This window comes from Bombus affinis, unplaced genomic scaffold, assembly GCF_024516045.1.
Source record: "Bombus affinis isolate iyBomAffi1 unplaced genomic scaffold, iyBomAffi1.2 ctg00001228.1, whole genome shotgun sequence".
Lineage (NCBI taxonomy): Eukaryota > Metazoa > Arthropoda > Insecta > Hymenoptera > Apidae > Bombus > Bombus affinis.
Window position 1 is genome coordinate 2,449 of NW_026109626.1, and position 19,990 is coordinate 22,438.

At 42.6% G+C, this 19,990-nt stretch overlaps 1 long non-coding RNA gene across 6 annotated transcripts; it reads right to left on the minus strand.

Annotated features, from left to right (window-relative positions):
* Window positions 1–5,810: 5,810 nt before the first annotated feature.
* On the minus strand, window positions 5,811–18,092 carry LOC126928641 (uncharacterized). Of its 6 annotated transcripts, none has more exons than XR_007716879.1 (3): window positions 18,033–18,092; window positions 8,759–9,062; window positions 5,811–5,869 (listed from the first exon to the last, which is right to left on the minus strand). It is a non-coding gene; the product is annotated as an uncharacterized LOC126928641 (long non-coding RNA). The 6 variants fall into 6 exon arrangements; XR_007716878.1 differs by lacking the exon at window positions 18,033–18,092 and adding an exon at window positions 15,905–15,964; XR_007716877.1 differs by lacking the exon at window positions 18,033–18,092 and adding an exon at window positions 14,841–14,900.
* Window positions 18,093–19,990: the final 1,898 nt, after the last annotated feature.

Sequence of the window (19,990 nt, forward strand, 5' to 3'; positions counted from 1 at the left end):
ACAAGCCCAGACACACGCAAATTGCAATAACTTGTCGTTTTCGTCGAGAGTTAAGAGTTATTACTCTCCCACTAGAGATATTTCGACGTCTAAACGCCTATTACACTGCGTTATGCGTGCAGAACGTAGTGCGCGTGATGTACGTCGTAGGAACAAGCCCAGACACACGCAAATTGCAATAACTTGCCGTTTTCGTCGAGAGTTAAGTGTTATTACTCTCCCATTAGAGATATTTCGACGTCTAAACGCTCTATTCACTGCATTATGCGTGCAGAACGTAGTGCGCGTGATGTGCGTCGTAGAAACAAGCCCAGACACACGCAAATTGCAATAACTTGTCGATTTCGTCGGAAATTTAGAGTTATTACTCTCCCATTTGAGATATTTCGACGTTTAAAACGCCTATTACACTGCGTTATGCGTGCAGAACGTAGTGCGCGTGATGTACGTCGTAGAAACAAGCCCAGACACACGCAAATTGCAATAACTTGTCGATTTCGTCGAAAATTTAGAGTTATTACTCTCCCATTTGAGATATTTCGACGTTTAAACTCCCATTGCACTGCGGTATACGTGCAGAACGTAGTGCACGCCATTTCCATCGTCGAAATAAGTCCAGACACACGCAAATCACAATAAATCGATTTTCTAGAAAATTAAGCGATATTTCTCTGCCGTTTAAGATATTTCGACGTTTAAACGCCCATTACACTGCATTATGCTTGCAGAACGTAGTGCGCGTGATGTACGTCGTAGAAACAAGCCCAGACACACGCAAATTGCAATAACTTGTCGTTTTCGTCGAGAGTTAAGAGTTATTACTCTCCCACTAGAGATATTTCGACGTCTAAACGCCTATTACACTGCGTTATGCGTGCAGAACGTAGTGCGCGTGATGTACGTCGTAGAAACAAGTCCAGACACACGCAAATTGCAATAACTTGTCGATTTCGTCGAAAATTTTGAGTTATTACTCTCCCATTGAGATATTTCGACGTTTAAACGCCCATTACACTGCGTTATGCGTGCAGAACGTAGTGCGCGCCATTTCCATCGTCGAAATAAGTCCATACACACGCAAATCGCAAGAAATCGTCGATTTTCTAGAAAATTATGCGATATTTCCCTCCCATTTATGATATTTCGACGTTTAAACGCCCATTGCACTGCGTTATACGTGCAGAACGTAGTGCACGCCATTTCCATCGTCGAAATAAGTCCAGACACACGCAAATCACAATAAATCGATTTTCTAGAAAATTAAGCGATATTTCTCTGCCGTTTAAGATATTTCGACGTTTAAACGCCCATTACACTGCATTATGCTTGCAGAACGTAGTGCGCGTGATGTACGTCGTAGAAACAAGCCCAGACACACGCAAATTGCAATAACTTGTCGTTTTCGTCGAGAGTTAAGAGTTATTACTCTCCCATTAGAGATATTTCGACGTCTAAACGCCTATTACACTGCGTTATGCGTGCAGAACGTAGTGCGCGTGATGTACGTCGTAGAAACAAGCCCAGATACACGCAAATTGTAATAACTTGTCGATTTCGTCGAAAATTTAGAGTTATTACTCTCCCATTTGAGATATTTCGACGTTTAAACGCCCATTACACTGCGTTATGCGTGCAGAAGGTAGTGCACGCCATTTCCATCGTCGAAATATGTCCAGACACACGCAAATCGCAAGAAATCGTCGATTTTCTAGAAAATTATGCGATATTTCCCTCCCATTTATGATATTGCGACGTTTAAACGCTCTATTCACTGCATTATGCGTGCAGAACGTAGTGCACGCGCTTTCCGTCGCCGGAACAAACCCAGATATACGAAAATTGCAATAGTTCGTCGATTTCGTAGAAAATTAAACGATATTTCTCTCCCGTTTGCGATATTTGGACGTTTAAACACCCTTTGCACTGCGTTATGCGTGCAGAACGTAGGGCACGACAGTTTCATCGTCGAAGTAAGTCCAGACACACGCAAATCACAATAAATCGTCGATTTTGTAGAAAATTAAGCAATATTTCTCTCCCGTTTGAGATATTTCGACGTTTAAACGCCTATTACACTGCGTTATGCGTGCAGAAAGTAGTGCACGCGCTGTCCGGCGCCGGAACAAACCCAGATACACGAAGATTGCAATAGTTCGTCGTTTTTGTAGAAAATTAAGCGATATTTCTCTCCCGTTTGAGATATTTCGACGTTTAAACGCCTATTACACTGCGTTATGCGTGCAGAACGTAGTGCGCGTGATGTACGTCGTAGAAACAAGCCCAGACACACGCAAATTGCAATAACTTGTCGATTTCGTCGAAAATTTTGAGTTATTTCTCTCCCGTTTGCGATATTTCGACGTTTAAACGCCCTTTGCACTGCGTTATGCGTGCAGAACATGGTGCGCGTGATGTACGTCGTAGAAACAAGCCCAGACACACGCAAATTGCAATAACTTGTCGATTTCGTCGAAAATTTTGAGTTATTTCTCTCCCGTTTGCGATATTTCGACGTTTAAACGCCCTTTGCACTGCGTTATGCGTGCAGAACGTAGTGCACGCCATTTCCATCGTCGAAATAAGTCCAGACACACGCAAATCACAATAAATCGTCGATTTTCTAGAAAATTAAGCGATATTTCTCTCCCGTTTGCAATATTTCGACGTTTAAGCACCCTTTGCACTGCGTTATGCGTGCAGAACGTAGGGCACGACAGTTTCATCGTCGAAGTAAGTCCAGACACACGCAAATCACAATAAATCGTCGATTTTGTAGAAAATTAAGCAATATTTCTCTCCCGTTTGAGATATTTCGACGTTTAAACGCCTATTACACTGCGTTATGCGTGCAGAACGTAGTGCGCGTGATGTACGTCGTAGAAACAAGCCCAGACACACGCAAATTGCAATAACTTGTCGATTTCGTCGAAAATTTTGAGTTATTTCTCTCCCGTTTGCGATATTTCGACGTTTAAACGCCCTTTGCACTGCGTTATGCGTGCAGAACATGGTGCGCGGTTTTTCCATCATCCAAACAAGCCCATACACACGCAAATCGCAAGAAATCGTCGATTTTCTAGAAAATTATGCGATATTTCCCTCCCATTTATGATATTGCGACGTTTTAAACGCTCTATTCACTGCATTATGCGTGCAGAACGTAGTACACGCGCTGTCCGGCGTCGGAACAAACCCAGATACACGAAAATTGCAATAGTTCGTCGATTCTGTAGAAAATTAAGCGATATTTCTCTCCCGTTTGAGATATTTCGACGTTTAAACGCCTATTACACTGCGTTATGCGTGCAGAACGTAGTGCCCGTGCTGTACGTCGTAGAAACAAGAACAGATGCAGGCAAAATGCATTTATTCGTCGATTTTGAAGAAAATTATGCGTTATTTCCGTCCCGTTCGAGATATTGTGTGGTTTAAACGCACTTTGCGTTGCGTTATGAGTGCAGGAAGTAGTGCACGCCTATTCCATCGTGGAAAGAAATCCAGGCACACATAATTCACAATAATTCGTCGAATTTGTAGGGAATTAAGCGACATTTCACTCCTGTTCGATATATTTCGACGTTTAAACACCCTTTGAACTGTGTTATGCGTGCAGAACGTAGCGCACGGTTTTTCCATCGTCGAAATAAGTCCAGACACACGCAAACTGAAATAATTCATCGATTTCGTCGAAAATTAAGAGTTATTTCTCTTCCGCTTCAGATATTTCGACGTTTAAACGCCCATTACACTGCGTTATGCGTGCAGAACGTTGTGCACGCGCTGTCCGGCGCCGGAACAAACCCAGATACACGAAGATTGCAATAGTTCGTCGTTTTTGTAGAAAATTAAGCGATATTTCTCTCCCGTTTGAGATATTTCGACGTTTAAACGCCTATTACACTGCGTTATGCGTGCAGAACGTAGTGCGCGTGATGTACGTCGTAGAAACAAGCCCAGACACACGCAAATTGCAATAACTTGTCGATTTCGTCGAAAATTTTGAGTTATTTCTCTCCCGTTTGCGATATTTCGACGTTTTAAACGCCCTTTGCACTGCGTTATGCGTGCAGAACATGGTGCGCGTGATGTACGTCGTAGAAACAAGCCCAGACACACGCAAATTGCAATAACTTGTCGATTTCGTCGAAAATTTTGAGTTATTTCTCTCCCGTTTGCGATATTTCGACGTTTAAACGCCCTTTGCACTGCGTTATGCGTGCAGAACGTAGTGCACGCCATTTCCATCGTCGAAATAAGTCCAGACACACGCAAATCACAATAAATCGTCGATTTTCTAGAAAATTAAGCGATATTTCTCTCCCGTTTGCAATATTTCGACGTTTAAGCACCCTTTGCACTGCGTTATGCGTGCAGAACGTAGGGCACGACAGTTTCATCGTCGAAGTAAGTCCAGACACACGCAAATCACAATAAATCGTCGATTTTGTAGAAAATTAAGCAATATTTCTCTCCCGTTTGAGATATTTCGACGTTTAAACGCCTATTACACTGCGTTATGCGTGCAGAACGTAGTGCGCGTGATGTACGTCGTAGAAACAAGCCCAGACACACGCAAATTGCAATAACTTGTCGATTTCGTCGAAAATTTTGAGTTATTTCTCTCCCGTTTGCGATATTTCGACGTTTAAACGCCCTTTGCACTGCGTTATGCGTGCAGAACATGGTGCGCGGTTTTTCCATCATCCAAACAAGCCCATACACACGCAAATCGCAAGAAATCGTCGATTTTCTAGAAAATTATGCGATATTTCCCTCCCATTTATGATATTGCGACGTTTAAACGCTCTATTCACTGCATTATGCGTGCAGAACGTAGTACACGCGCTGTCCGGCGTCGGAACAAACCCAGATACACGAAAATTGCAATAGTTCGTCGATTCTGTAGAAAATTAAGCGATATTTCTCTCCCGTTTGAGATATTTCGACGTTTAAACGCCTATTACACTGCGTTATGCGTGCAGAACGTAGTGCCCGTGCTGTACGTCGTAGAAACAAGAACAGATGCAGGCAAAATGCATTTATTCGTCGATTTTGAAGAAAATTATGCGTTATTTCCGTCCCGTTCGAGATATTGTGTGGTTTAAACGCACTTTGCGTTGCGTTATGAGTGCAGGAAGTAGTGCACGCCTATTCCATCGTGGAAAGAAATCCAGGCACACATAATTCACAATAATTCGTCGAATTTGTAGGGAATTAAGCGACATTTCACTCCTGTTCGATATATTTCGACGTTTAAACACCCTTTGAACTGTGTTATGCGTGCAGAACGTAGCGCACGGTTTTTCCATCGTCGAAATAAGTCCAGACACACGCAAACTGAAATAATTCATCGATTTCGTCGAAAATTAAGAGTTATTTCTCTTCCGCTTCAGATATTTCGACGTTTAAACGCCCATTACACTTCATTATGCGTGCAGAACGTAGTGCGCGTGATGTACGTCGTAGAAACAAGCCCAGACACACGCAAATTGCAATAACTTGTCGTTTTCGTCGAAAATTAAGAGTTATTACTCTCCCATTTGAGATATTTCGACGTTTAAACGCCCATTGCACTGCGTTATGCGTGCAGAACGTAGTGCACGCCATTTCCATCGTCGAAATAAGTCCAGACACACGCAAATCACAATAAATCGTCTATTTTCTAGAAAATTAAGCGATATTTCTCTCCCGTTTGCGATATTTCGACGTTTAAACGCCCTTTGCACTGCGTTATGCGTGCAGAACATAGTGCACGGTTTTTCCATCGTCCAAACAAGCCCATACACACGCAAATCGCAAGAAATCGTCGATTTTCTAGAAAATTATGCGATATTTCTCTCCCGTTTGAGATATTTCGACGTTTAAACGCCTATTACACTGCGTTATGCGTGCAGAACGTAGTGCGCGTGATGTACGGCGTAGAAACAAGCCCATACACACGCAAATTGCAATAACTTGTCGATTTCGTCGAAAATTTAGAGTTATTACTCTCCCATTTGAGATATTTCGACGTTTAAACGCCCATTACACTGCGTTATGCGTGCAGAACGTTGTGCACGCCATTTCCATCGTCGAAATAAGTCCAGACACAGGCAAATCACAATAAATCGTCGATTTTCTAGAAAATTAAGCGATATTTCTCTCCCGTTTGCAATATTTCGACGTTTAAACACCTTTTGCACTGTGTTATGCGTGCAGAACGTAGGGCGCGTGATGTACGTCGTAGAAACAAGCCCAGACACACGCAAATTGCAATAACTTGTCGATTTCGTCGAAAATTTTGAGTTATTTCTCTCCCGTTTGCGATATTTCGACGTTTAAACGCCCTTTGCACTGCGTTATGCGTGCAGAACATGGTGCACGGTTTTTCCATCATCCAAACAAGCCCATACACACGCAAATCGCAAGAAATCGTCGATTTTCTAGAAAATTATGCGATATTTCCCTCCCATTTATGATATTGCGACGTTTAAACGCTCTATTCACTGCATTATGCGTGCAGAACGTAGTGCACGCGCTGTCCGGCGTCGGAACAAACCCAGATACACGAAAATTGCAATAGTTCGTCGATTCTGTAGAAAATTAAGCGATATTTCTCTCCCGTTTGAGATATTTCGACGTTTAAACGCCTATTACACTGCGTTATGCGTGCAGAACGTAGTGCCCGTACTGTACGTCGTAGAAACAAGAACAGATGCAGGCAAAATGCATTCATTCGTCGATTTTGAAGAAAATTATGCGTTATTTCCGTCCCGTTCGAGATATTGTGTGGTTTAAACGCACTTTGCGTTGCGTTATGAGTGCAGGAAGTAGTGCACGCCTATTCCATCGTGGAAAGAAATCCAGGCACACATAATTCACAATAATTCGTCGATTTTGTAGGGAATTAAGCGACATTTCACTCCTGTTTGAGATATTTCGACGTTTAAACACCCTTTGAACTGTGTTATGCGTGCAGAACGTAGCGCACGGTTTTTCCATCGTCGAAATAAGTCCAGACACACGCAAACTGAAATAATTCATCGATTTCGTCGAAAATTAAGAGTTATTTCTCTTCCGCTTCAGATATTTCGACGTTTAAACGCCCATTACACTGCGTTATGCGTGCAGAACGTTGTGCACGCCATTTCCATCGTCGAAATAAGTCCAGACACACGCAAATCACAATAAATCGTCGATTTTGTAGAAAATTAAGCAATATTTCTCTCCCGTTTGAGATATTTCGACGTTTAAACGCCTATTACACTGCGTTATGCGTGCAGAAAGTAGTGCACGCGCTGTCCGGCGCCGGAACAAACCCAGATACACGAAGATTGCAATAGTTCGTCGTTTTTGTAGAAAATTAAGCGATATTTCTCTCCCGTTTGAGATATTTCGACGTTTAAACGCCTATTACACTGCGTTATGCGTGCAGAACGTAGTGCGCGTGATGTACGTCGTAGAAACAAGCCCAGACACACGCAAATTGCAATAACTTGTCGATTTCGTCGAAAATTTTGAGTTATTTCTCTCCCGTTTGCGATATTTCGACGTTTAAACGCCCTTTGCACTGCGTTATGCGTGCAGAACATGGTGCGCGTGATGTACGTCGTAGAAACAAGCCCAGACACACGCAAATTGCAATAACTTGTCGATTTCGTCGAAAATTTTGAGTTATTTCTCTCCCGTTTGCGATATTTCGACGTTTAAACGCCCTTTGCACTGCGTTATGCGTGCAGAACGTAGTGCACGCCATTTCCATCGTCGAAATAAGTCCAGACACACGCAAATCACAATAAATCGTCGATTTTCTAGAAAATTAAGCGATATTTCTCTCCCGTTTGCAATATTTCGACGTTTAAGCACCCTTTGCACTGCGTTATGCGTGCAGAACGTAGGGCACGACAGTTTCATCGTCGAAGTAAGTCCAGACACACGCAAATCACAATAAATCGTCGATTTTGTAGAAAATTAAGCAATATTTCTCTCCCGTTTGAGATATTTCGACGTTTTAAACGCCTATTACACTGCGTTATGCGTGCAGAACGTAGTGCGCGTGATGTACGTCGTAGAAACAAGCCCAGACACACACAAATTGCAATAACTTGTCGATTTCGTCGAAAATTTTGAGTTATTTCTCTCCCGTTTGCGATATTTCGACGTTTAAACGCCCTTTGCACTGCGTTATGCGTGCAGAACATGGTGCACGGTTTTTCCATCATCCAAACAAGCCCATACACACGCAAATCGCAAGAAATCGTCGATTTTCTAGAAAATTATGCGATATTTCCCTCCCATTTATGATATTGCGACGTTTAAACGCTCTATTCACTGCATTATGCGTGCAGAACGTAGTGCACGCGCTGTCCGGCGTCGGAACAAACCCAGATACACGAAAATTGCAATAGTTCGTCGATTCTGTAGAAAATTAAGCGATATTTCTCTCCCGTTTGAGATATTTCGACGTTTAAACGCCTATTACACTGCGTTATGCGTGCAGAACGTAGTGCCCGTACTGTACGTCGTAGAAACAAGAACAGATGCAGGCAAAATGCATTCATTCGTCGATTTTGAAGAAAATTATGCGTTATTTCCGTCCCGTTCGAGATATTGTGTGGTTTAAACGCACTTTGCGTTGCGTTATGAGTGCAGGAAGTAGTGCACGCCTATTCCATCGTGGAAAGAAATCCAGGCACACATAATTCACAATAATTCGTCGATTTTGTAGGGAATTAAGCGACATTTCACTCCTGTTTGAGATATTTCGACGTTTAAACACCCTTTGAACTGCGTTATGCGTGCAGAACGTTGTGCACGCCATTTCCATCGTCGAAATAAGTCCAGACACACGCAAATCACAATAAATCGTCGATTTTCTAGAAAATTAAGCGATATTTCTCTCCCGTTTGCGATATTTCGACGTTTAAACGCCCTTTGCACTGCGTTATGCGTGCAGAACATAGTGCACGGTTTTTCCATCGTCCAAACAAGCCCATACACACGCAAATCGCAAGAAATCGTCGATTTTCTAGAAAATTATGCGATATTTCTCTCCCGTTTGAGATATTTCGACGTTTAAACGCCTATTACACTGCGTTATGCGTGCAGAACGTAGTGCGCGTGATGTACGGCGTAGAAACAAGCCCATACACACGCAAATTGCAATAACTTGTCGATTTCGTCGAAAATTTAGAGTTATTACTCTCCCATTTGAGATATTTCGACGTTTAAACGCCCATTACACTGCGTTATGCGTGCAGAACGTTGTGCACGCCATTTCCATCGTCGAAATAAGTCCAGACACACGCAAATCACAATAAATCGTCGATTTTCTAGAAAATTAAGCGATATTTCTCTCCCGTTTGCAATATTTCGACGTTTAAACACCTTTTGCACTGCGTTGTGCGTGCAGAACGTAGGGCGCGTGATGTACGTCGTAGAAACAAGCCCAGACACACGCAAATTGCAATAACTTGTCGATTTCGTCGAAAATTTTGAGTTATTTCTCTCCCGTTTGCGATATTTCGACGTTTAAACGCCCTTTGCACTGCGTTATGCGTGCAGAACATGGTGCACGGTTTTTCCATCATCCAAACAAGCCCATACACACGCAAATCGCAAGAAATCGTCGATTTTCTAGAAAATTATGCGATATTTCCCTCCCATTTATGATATTGCGACGTTTAAACGCTCTATTCACTGCATTATGCGTGCAGAACGTAGTGCACGCGCTGTCCGGCGTCGGAACAAACCCAGATACACGAAAATTGCAATAGTTCGTCGATTCTGTAGAAAATTAAGCGATATTTCTCTCCCGTTTGAGATATTTCGACGTTTAAACGCCTATTACACTGCGTTATGCGTGCAGAACGTAGTGCCCGTACTGTACGTCGTAGAAACAAGAACAGATGCAGGCAAAATGCATTCATTCGTCGATTTTGAAGAAAATTATGCGTTATTTCCGTCCCGTTCGAGATATTGTGTGGTTTAAACGCACTTTGCGTTGCGTTATGAGTGCAGGAAGTAGTGCACGCCTATTCCATCGTGGAAAGAAATCCAGGCACACATAATTCACAATAATTCGTCGATTTTGTAGGGAATTAAGCGACATTTCACTCCTGTTTGAGATATTTCGACGTTTAAACACCCTTTGAACTGTGTTATGCGTGCAGAACGTAGCGCACGGTTTTTCCATCGTCGAAATAAGTCCAGACACACGCAAACTGAAATAATTCATCGATTTCGTCGAAAATTAAGAGTTATTTCTCTTCCGCTTCAGATATTTCGACGTTTAAACGCCCATTACACTGCGTTATGCGTGCAGAACGTTGTGCACGCCATTTCCATCGTCGAAATAAGTCCAGACACACGCAAATCACAATAAATCGTCGATTTTCTAGAAAATTAAGCGATATTTCTCTCCCGTTTGCGATATTTCGACGTTTAAACGCCCTTTGCACTGCGTTATGCGTGCAGAACATAGTGCACGGTTTTTCCATCGTCCAAACAAGCCCATACACACGCAAATCGCAAGAAATCGTCGATTTTCTAGAAAATTATGCGATATTTCTCTCCCGTTTGAGATATTTCGACGTTTAAACGCCTATTACACTGCGTTATGCGTGCAGAACGTAGTGCGCGTGATGTACGGCGTAGAAACAAGCCCATACACACGCAAATTGCAATAACTTGTCGATTTCGTCGAAAATTTAGAGTTATTACTCTCCCATTTGAGATATTTCGACGTTTAAACGCCCATTACACTGCGTTATGCGTGCAGAACGTTGTGCACGCCATTTCCATCGTCGAAATAAGTCCAGACACACGCAAATCACAATAAATCGTCGATTTTCTAGAAAATTAAGCGATATTTCTCTCCCGTTTGCAATATTTCGACGTTTAAACACCTTTTGCACTGCGTTATGCGTGCAGAACGTAGGGCGCGTGATGTACGTCGTAGAAACAAGCCCAGACACACGCAAATTGCAATAACTTGTCGATTTCGTCGAAAATTTTGAGTTATTTCTCTCCCGTTTGCGATATTTCGACGTTTAAACGCCCTTTGCACTGCGTTATGCGTGCAGAACATGGTGCACGGTTTTTCCATCATCCAAACAAGCCCATACACACGCAAATCGCAAGAAATCGTCGATTTTCTAGAAAATTATGCGATATTTCCCTCCCATGTATGATATTGCGACGTTTTAAACGCTCTATTCACTGCATTATGCGTGCAGAACGTAGTGCACGCGCTGTCCGGCGTCGGAACAAACCCAGATACACGAAAATTGCAATAGTTCGTCGATTCTGTAGAAAATTAAGCGATATTTCTCTCCCGTTTGAGATATTTCGACGTTTAAACGCCTATTACACTGCGTTATGCGTGCAGAACGTAGTGCCCGTACTGTACGTCGTAGAAACAAGAACAGATGCAGGCAAAATGCATTCATTCGTCGATTTTGAAGAAAATTATGCGTTATTTCCGTCCCGTTCGAGATATTGTGTGGTTTAAACGCACTTTGCGTTGCGTTATGAGTGCAGGAAGTAGTGCACGCCTATTCCATCGTGGAAAGAAATCCAGGCACACATAATTCATAATAATTCGTCGATTTTGTAGGGAATTAAGCGACATTTCACTCCTGTTTGAGATATTTCGACGTTTAAACACCCTTTGAACTGTGTTATGCGTGCAGAACGTAGCGCACGGTTTTTCCATCGTCGAAATAAGTCCAGACACACGCAAACTGAAATAATTCATCGATTTCGTCGAAAATTAAGAGTTATTTCTCTTCCGCTTCAGATATTTCGACGTTTAAACGCCCATTACACTGCGTTATGCGTGCAGAACGTTGTGCACGCCATTTCCATCGTCGAAATAAGTCCAGACACACGCAAATCACAATAAATCGTCGATTTTCTAGAAAATTAAGCGATATTTCTCTCCCGTTTGCAATATTTCGACGTTTAAACACCTTTTGCACTGCGTTATGCGTGCAGAACGTAGGGCGCGTGATGTACGTCGTAGAAACAAGCCCAGACACACGCAAATTGCAATAACTTGTCGATTTCGTCGAAAATTTTGAGTTATTTCTCTCCCGTTTGCGATATTTCGACGTTTAAACGCCCTTTGCACTGCGTTATGCGTGCAGAACATGGTGCACGGTTTTTCCATCATCCAAACAAGCCCATACACACGCAAATCGCAAGAAATCGTCGATTTTCTAGAAAATTATGCGATATTTCCCTCCCATTTATGATATTGCGACGTTTAAACGCTCTATTGACTGCATTATGCGTGCAGAACGTAGTGCACGCGCTGTCCGGCGTCGGAACAAACCCAGATACACGAAAATTGCAATAGTTCGTCGATTCTGTAGAAAATTAAGCGATATTTCTCTCCCGTTTGAGATATTTCGACGTTTAAACGCCTATTACACTGCGTTATGCGTGCAGAACGTAGTGCCCGTACTGTACGTCGTAGAAACAAGAACAGATGCAGGCAAAATGCATTCATTCGTCGATTTGAAGAAAATTATGCGTTATTTCCGTCCCGTTCGAGATATTGTGTGGTTTAAACGCACTTTGCGTTGCGTTATGAGTGCAGGAAGTAGTGCACGCCTATTCCATCGTGGAAAGAAATCCAGGCACACATAATTCACAATAATTCGTCGATTTGTAGGGAATTAAGCGACATTTCACTCCTGTTTGAGATATTTCGACGTTTAAACACCCTTTGAACTGTGTTATGCGTGCAGAACGTAGCGCACGGTTTTTCCATCGTCGAAATAAGTCCAGACACACGCAAACTGAAATAATTCATCGATTTCGTCGAAAATTAAGAGTTATTTCTCTTCCGCTTCAGATATTTCGACGTTTAAACGCCCATTACACTTCATTATGCGTGCAGAACGTAGTGCGCGTGATGTACGTCGTAGAAACAAGCCCAGACACACGCAAATTGCAATAACTTGTCGTTTTCGTCGAGAGTTAAGAGTTATTACTCTCCCACTAGAGATATTTCGACGTCTAAACGCCTATTACACTGCGTTATGCGTGCAGAACGTAGTGCGCGTGATGTACGTCGTAGAAACAACTCCAGACACAAGCAAAATGCAATAACTTGTCGATTTCGTCGAAAATTTTGAGTTATTACTCTCCCATTTGAGATATTTCGACGTTTAAACGCCCATTACACTGCGTTGTGCGTGCAGAAGGTAGTGCACGCCATTTCCATCGTCGAAATAAGTCCAGACACACGCAAATCGCAAGAAATCGTCGATTTTCTAGAAAATTATGCGATATTTCCCTCCCATTTATGATATTGCGACGTTTAAACGCTCTATTCACTGCATTATGCGTGCAGAACGTAGTGCACGCGCTTTCCGTCGCCGGAACAAACCCAGATACACGAAGATTGCAATAGTTCGTCGATTTTGTAGAAAATTAAGCGATATTTCTCTCCCGTTTGAGATATTTCGACGTTTAAACGCCTATTACACTGCGTTATGCGTGCAGAACGTAGTGCGCGTGTTGTACGTCGTAGAAACAAGCCCAGACACACGCAAATTGCAATAACTTGTCGATTTCGTCGAAAATTTATAGTTATTACTCTCCCATTTGAGATATTTCGACGTTTAAACGCCCATTGCACTGCGTTATGCGTGCAGAACGTAGTGCACGCCATTTAAATCGTCGAAATAAGTCCAGACACACGCAAATCACAATAAATCGTCGATTTTCTAGAAAATTAAGCGATATTTCTCTCCCGTTTGCGATATTTCGACGTTTAAACGCCCTTTGCACTGCGTTATGCTTGCAGAACGTAGTGCACGACAGTTTCATCGTCGAAGTAAGTCCAGACACACGAAAATCACAATAAATCGTCGATTTTGTAGAAAATTAAGCGATATTTCTCTCCCGTTTGAGATATTTCGACGTTTAAACGCTCTATTCACTGCATTATGCTTGCAGAACGTAGTGCGCGGGATGTACGTCGTAGAAACAAGCCCAGACACACGCAAATTGCAATAACTTGTCGTTTTCGTCGAGAGTTAAGAGTTATTACTCTCCCACTAGAGATATTTCGACGTCCTAAACGCCTATTACACTGCGTTATGCGTGCAGAACGTAGTGCGCGTGATGTACGTCGTAGAAACAAGCCCAGACACACGCAAATTGCAATAACTTGTCGATTTCGTCGAAAATTTTGAGTTATTCCTCTCCCGTTTGCGATATTTCGACGTTTAAACGCCCTTTGCACTGCGTTATGCGTGCAGAACATGGTGCGCGGTTTTTCCATCATCCAAACAAGCCCATACACACGCAAATCGCAAGAAATCGTCGATTTTCTAGAAAATTATGCGATATTTCCCTCCCATTTATGATATTGCGACGTTTTAAACGCTCTATTCACTGCATTATGCGTGCAGAACGTAGTGCACGCGCTGTCCGGCGTCGGAACAAACCCAGATACACGAAAATTGCAATAGTTCGTCGATTCTGTAGAAAATTAAGCGATATTTCTCTCCCGTTTGAGATATTTCGACGTTTTAAACGCCTATTACACTGCGTTATGCGTGCAGAACGTAGTGCCCGTGCTGTACGTCGTAGAAACAAGAACAGATGCAGGCAAAATGCATTTATTCGTCGATTTTGAAGAAAATTATGCGTTATTTCCGTCCCGTTCGAGATATTGTGTGGTTTAAACGCACTTTGCGTTGCGTTATGAGTGCAGGAAGTAGTGCACGCCTATTCCATCGTGGAAAGAAATCCAGGCACACATAATTCACAATAATTCGTCGATTTCGTAGGGAATTAAGCGACATTTCACTCCTGTTTGAGATATATCGACGTTTAAACACCCTTTGAACTGTGTTATGCGTGCAGAACGTAGCGCACGGTTTTTCCATCGTCGAAATAAGTCCAGACACACGCAAACTGAAATAATTCATCGATTTCGTCGAAAATTAAGAGTTATTTCTCTTCCGCTTCAGATATTTCGACGTTTAAACGCCCATTACACTGCGTTATGCGTGCAGAACGTTGTGCACGCCATTTCCATCGTCGAAATAAGTCCAGACACACGCAAATCACAATAAATCGTCGATTTTCTAGAAAATTAAGCGATATTTCTCTCCCGTTTGCAATATTTCGACGTTTAAACACCTTTTGCACTGCGTTATGCGTGCAGAACGTAGGGCGCGTGATGTACGTCGTAGAAACAAGCCCAGACACACGCAAATTGCAATAACTTGTCGATTTCGTCGAAAATTTTGAGTTATTTCTCTCCCGTTTGCGATATTTCGACGTTTAAACGCCCTTTGCACTGCGTTATGCGTGCAGAACATGGTGCACGGTTTTTCCATCATCCAAACAAGCCCATACACACGCAAATCGCAAGAAATCGTCGATTTTCTAGAAAATTATGCGATATTTCCCTCCATTTATGATATTGCGACGTTTTAAACGCTCTATTGACTGCATTATGCGTGCAGAACGTAGTGCACGCGCTGTCCGGCGTCGGAACAAACCCAGATACACGAAAATTGCAATAGTTCGTCGATTCTGTAGAAAATTAAGCGATATTTCTCTCCCGTTTGAGATATTTCGACGTTTAAACGCCTATTACACTGCGTTATGCGTGCAGAACGTAGTGCCCGTACTGTACGTCGTAGAAACAAGAACAGATGCAGGCAAAATGCATTCATTCGTCGATTTTGAAGAAAATTATGCGTTATTTCCGTCCCGTTCGAGATATTGTGTGGTTTAAACGCACTTTGCGTTGCGTTATGAGTGCAGGAAGTAGTGCACGCCTATTCCATCGTGGAAAGAAATCCAGGCACACATAATTCACAATAATTCGTCGATTTTGTAGGGAATTAAGCGACATTTCACTCCTGTTTGAGATATTTCGACGTTTAAACACCCTTTGAACTGTGTTATGCGTGCAGAACGTAGCGCACGGTTTTTCCATCGTCGAAATAAGTCCAGACACACGCAAACTGAAATAATTCATCGATTTCGTCGAAAATTAAGAGTTATTTCTCTTCCGCTTCAGATATTTCGACGTTTAAACGCCCATTACACTTCATTATGCGTGCAGAACGTAGTGCGCGTGATGTACGTCGTAGAAACAAGCCCAGACACACGCAAATTGCAATAACTTGTCGTTTTCGTCGAGAGTTAAGAGTTATTACTCTCCCACTAGAGATATTTCGACGTCTAAACGCCTATTACACTGCGTTATGCGTGCAGAACGTAGTGCGCGTGATGTACGTCGTAGAAACAACTCCAGACACAAGCAAATTGCAATAACTTGTCGATTTCGTCGAAAATTTTGAGTTATTACTCTCCCATTTGAGATATTTCGACGTTTAAACGCCCATTACACTGCGTTGTGCGTGCAGAAGGTAGTGCACGCCATTTCCATCGTCGAAATAAGTCCAGACACACGCAAATCGCAAGAAATCGTCGATTTTCTAGAAAATTATGCGATATTTCCCTCCCATTTATGATATTGCGACGTTTAAACGCTCTATTCACTGCATTATGCGTGCAGAACGTAGTGCACGCGCTTTCCGTCGCCGGAACAAACCCAGATACACGAAGATTGCAATAGTTCGTCGATTTTGTAGAAAATTAAGCGATATTTCTCTCCCGTTTGAGATATTTCGACGTTTAAACGCCTATTACACTGCGTTATGCGTGCAGAACGTAGTGCGCGTGTTGTACGTCGTAGAAACAAGCCCAGACACACGCAAATTGCAATAACTTGTCGATTTCGTCGAAAATTTATAGTTATTACTCTCCCATTTGAGATATTTCGACGTTTAAACGCCCATTGCACTGCGTTATGCGTGCAGAACGTAGTGCACGCCATTTAAATCGTCGAAATAAGTCCAGACACACGCAAATCACAATAAATCGTCGATTTTCTAGAAAATTAAGCGATATTCTCTCCCGTTTGCGATATTTCGACGTTTAAACGCCCTTTGCACTGCGTTATGCTTGCAGAACGTAGTGCACGACAGTTTCATCGTCGAAGTAAGTCCAGACACACGAAAATCACAATAAATCGTCGATTTTGTAGAAAATTAAGCGATATTTCTCTCCCGTTTGAGATATTTCGACGTTTAAACGCTCTATTCACTGCATTATGCTTGCAGAACGTAGTGCGCGGGATGTACGTCGTAGAAACAAGCCCAGACACACGCAAATTGCAATAACTTGTCGTTTTCGTCGAGAGTTAAGAGTTATTACTCTCCCACTAGAGATATTTCGACGTCTAAACGCCTATTACACTGCGTTATGCGTGCAGAACGTAGTGCGCGTGATGTACGTCGTAGAAAACAAGCCCAGACACACGCAAATTGCAATAACTTGTCGATTTCGTCGAAAATTTTGAGTTATTCCTCTCCCGTTTGCGATATTTCGACGTTTAAACGCCCTTTGCACTGCGTTATGCGTGCAGAACATGGTGCGCGGTTTTTCCATCATCCAAACAAGCCCATACACACGCAAATCGCAAGAAATCGTCGATTTTCTAGAAAATTATGCGATATTTCCCTCCCATTTATGATATTGCGACGTTTAAACGCTCTATTCACTGCATTATGCGTGCAGAACGTAGTGCACGCGCTGTCCGGCGTCGGAACAAACCCAGATACACGAAAATTGCAATAGTTCGTCGATTCTGTAGAAAATTAAGCGATATTTCTCTCCCGTTTGAGATATTTCGACGTTTAAACGCCTATTACACTGCGTTATGCGTGCAGAACGTAGTGCCCGTGCTGTACGTCGTAGAAACAAGAACAGATGCAGGCAAAATGCATTTATTCGTCGATTTTGAAGAAAATTATGCGTTATTTCCGTCCCGTTCGAGATATTGTGTGGTTTAAACGCACTTTGCGTTGCGTTATGAGTGCAGGAAGTAGTGCACGCCTATTCCATCGTGGAAAGAAATCCAGGCACACATAATTCACAATAATTCGTCGATTTCGTAGGGAATTAAGCGACATTTCACTCCTGTTTGAGATATATCGACGTTTAAACACCCTTTGAACTGTGTTATGCGTGCAGAACGTAGCGCACGGTTTTTCCATCGTCGAAATAAGTCCAGACACACGCAAACTGAAATAATTCATCGATTTCGTCGAAAATTAAGAGTTATTTCTCTTCCGCTTCAGATATTTCGACGTTTAAACGCCCATTACACTTCATTATGCGTGCAGAACGTAGTGCGCGTGATGTACGTCGTAGAAACAAGCCCAGACACACGCAAATTGCAATAACTTGTCGTTTTCGTCGAGAGTTAAGAGTTATTACTCTCCCACTAGAGATATTTCGACGTCTAAACGCCTATTACACTGCGATATGCGTGCAGAACGTAGTGCGCGTGATGTACGTCGTAGAAACAACTCCAGACACACGCAAATTGCAATAACTTGTCGATTTCGTCGAAAATTTTGAGTTATTACTCTCCCATTTGAGATTTTTCGACGTTTAAACGCCCATTACACTGCGTTATGCGTGCAGAAGGTAGTGCACGCCATTTCCATCGTCGAAATAAGTCCAGACACACGCAAATCGCAAGAAATCGTCGATTTTCTAGAAAATTATGCGATATTTCCCTCCCATTTATGATATTGCGACGTTTTAAACGCTCTATTCACTGCATTATGCGTGCAGAACGTAGTGCACGCGCTTTCCGTCGCCGGAACAAACCCAGATATACGAAAATTGCAATAGTTCGTCGATATTGTAGAAAATTAAGCGATATTTCTCTGCCGTTTAAGATATTTCGACGTTTGAAACGCCCATTTCACTGCATTATGCGTGCAGAACGTAGTGCGCGTGATGTACGTCGTAGAAACAAGCCCAGACACACGCAAATTGCAATAACTTGTCGTTTTCGTCGAGAGTTAAGAGTTATTACTCTCCCACTAGAGATATTTCGACGTCTAAACGCCTATTACACTGCGTTATGCGTGCAGAACGTAGTGCGCGTGATGTACGTCGTAGAAACAACTCCAGACACACGCAAATTGCAATAACTTGTCGATTTCGTCGAAAATTTTGAGTTATTACTCTCCCATTTGAGATATTTCGACGTTTTAAACGCCCATTACACTGCGCTATGCGTGCAGAAGGTAGTGCACGCCATTTCCATCGTCGAAATAAGTCCAGACACACGCAAATCGCAAGAAATCGTCGATTTTCTAGAAAATTATGCGATATTTCCCTCCCATTTATGATATTGCGACGTTTAAACGCTCTATTCACTGCATTATGCGTGCAGAACGTAGTGCACGCGCTTTCCGTCGCCGGAACAAACCCAGATATACGAAAATTGCAATAGTTCGTCGATTTTGTAGAAAATTAAGCGATATTTCTCTGCCGTTTAAGATATTTCGACGTTGAAACGCCCATTTCACTGCATTATGCGTGCAGAACGTAGTGCGCGTGATGTACGTCGTAGAAACAAGCCCAGACACACGCAAATTGCAATAACTTGTCGTTTTCGTCGAGAGTTAAGAGTTATTACTCTCCCACTAGAGATATTTCGACGTCTAAACGCCTATTACACTGCGTTATGCGTGCAGAACGTAGTGCGCGTGATGTACGTCGTAGAAACAACTCCAGACACACGCAAATTGCAATAACTTGTCGATTTCGTCGAAAATTTTGAGTTATTACTCTCCCATTTGAGATATTTCGACGTTTAAACGCCCATTACACTGCGCTATGCGTGCAGAAGGTAGTGCACGCCATTTCCCATCGTCGAAATAAGTCCAGACACACGCAAATCGCAAGAAATCGTCGATTTTCTAGAAAATTATGCGATATTTCCCTCCCATTTATGATATTGCGACGTTTTAAACGCTCTATTCACTGCATTATGCGTGCAGAACGTAGTGCACGCGCTTTCCGTCGCCGGAACAAACCCAGATATACGAAAATTGCAATAGTTCGTCGATTTTGTAGAAAATTAAGCGATATTTCTCTGCCGTTT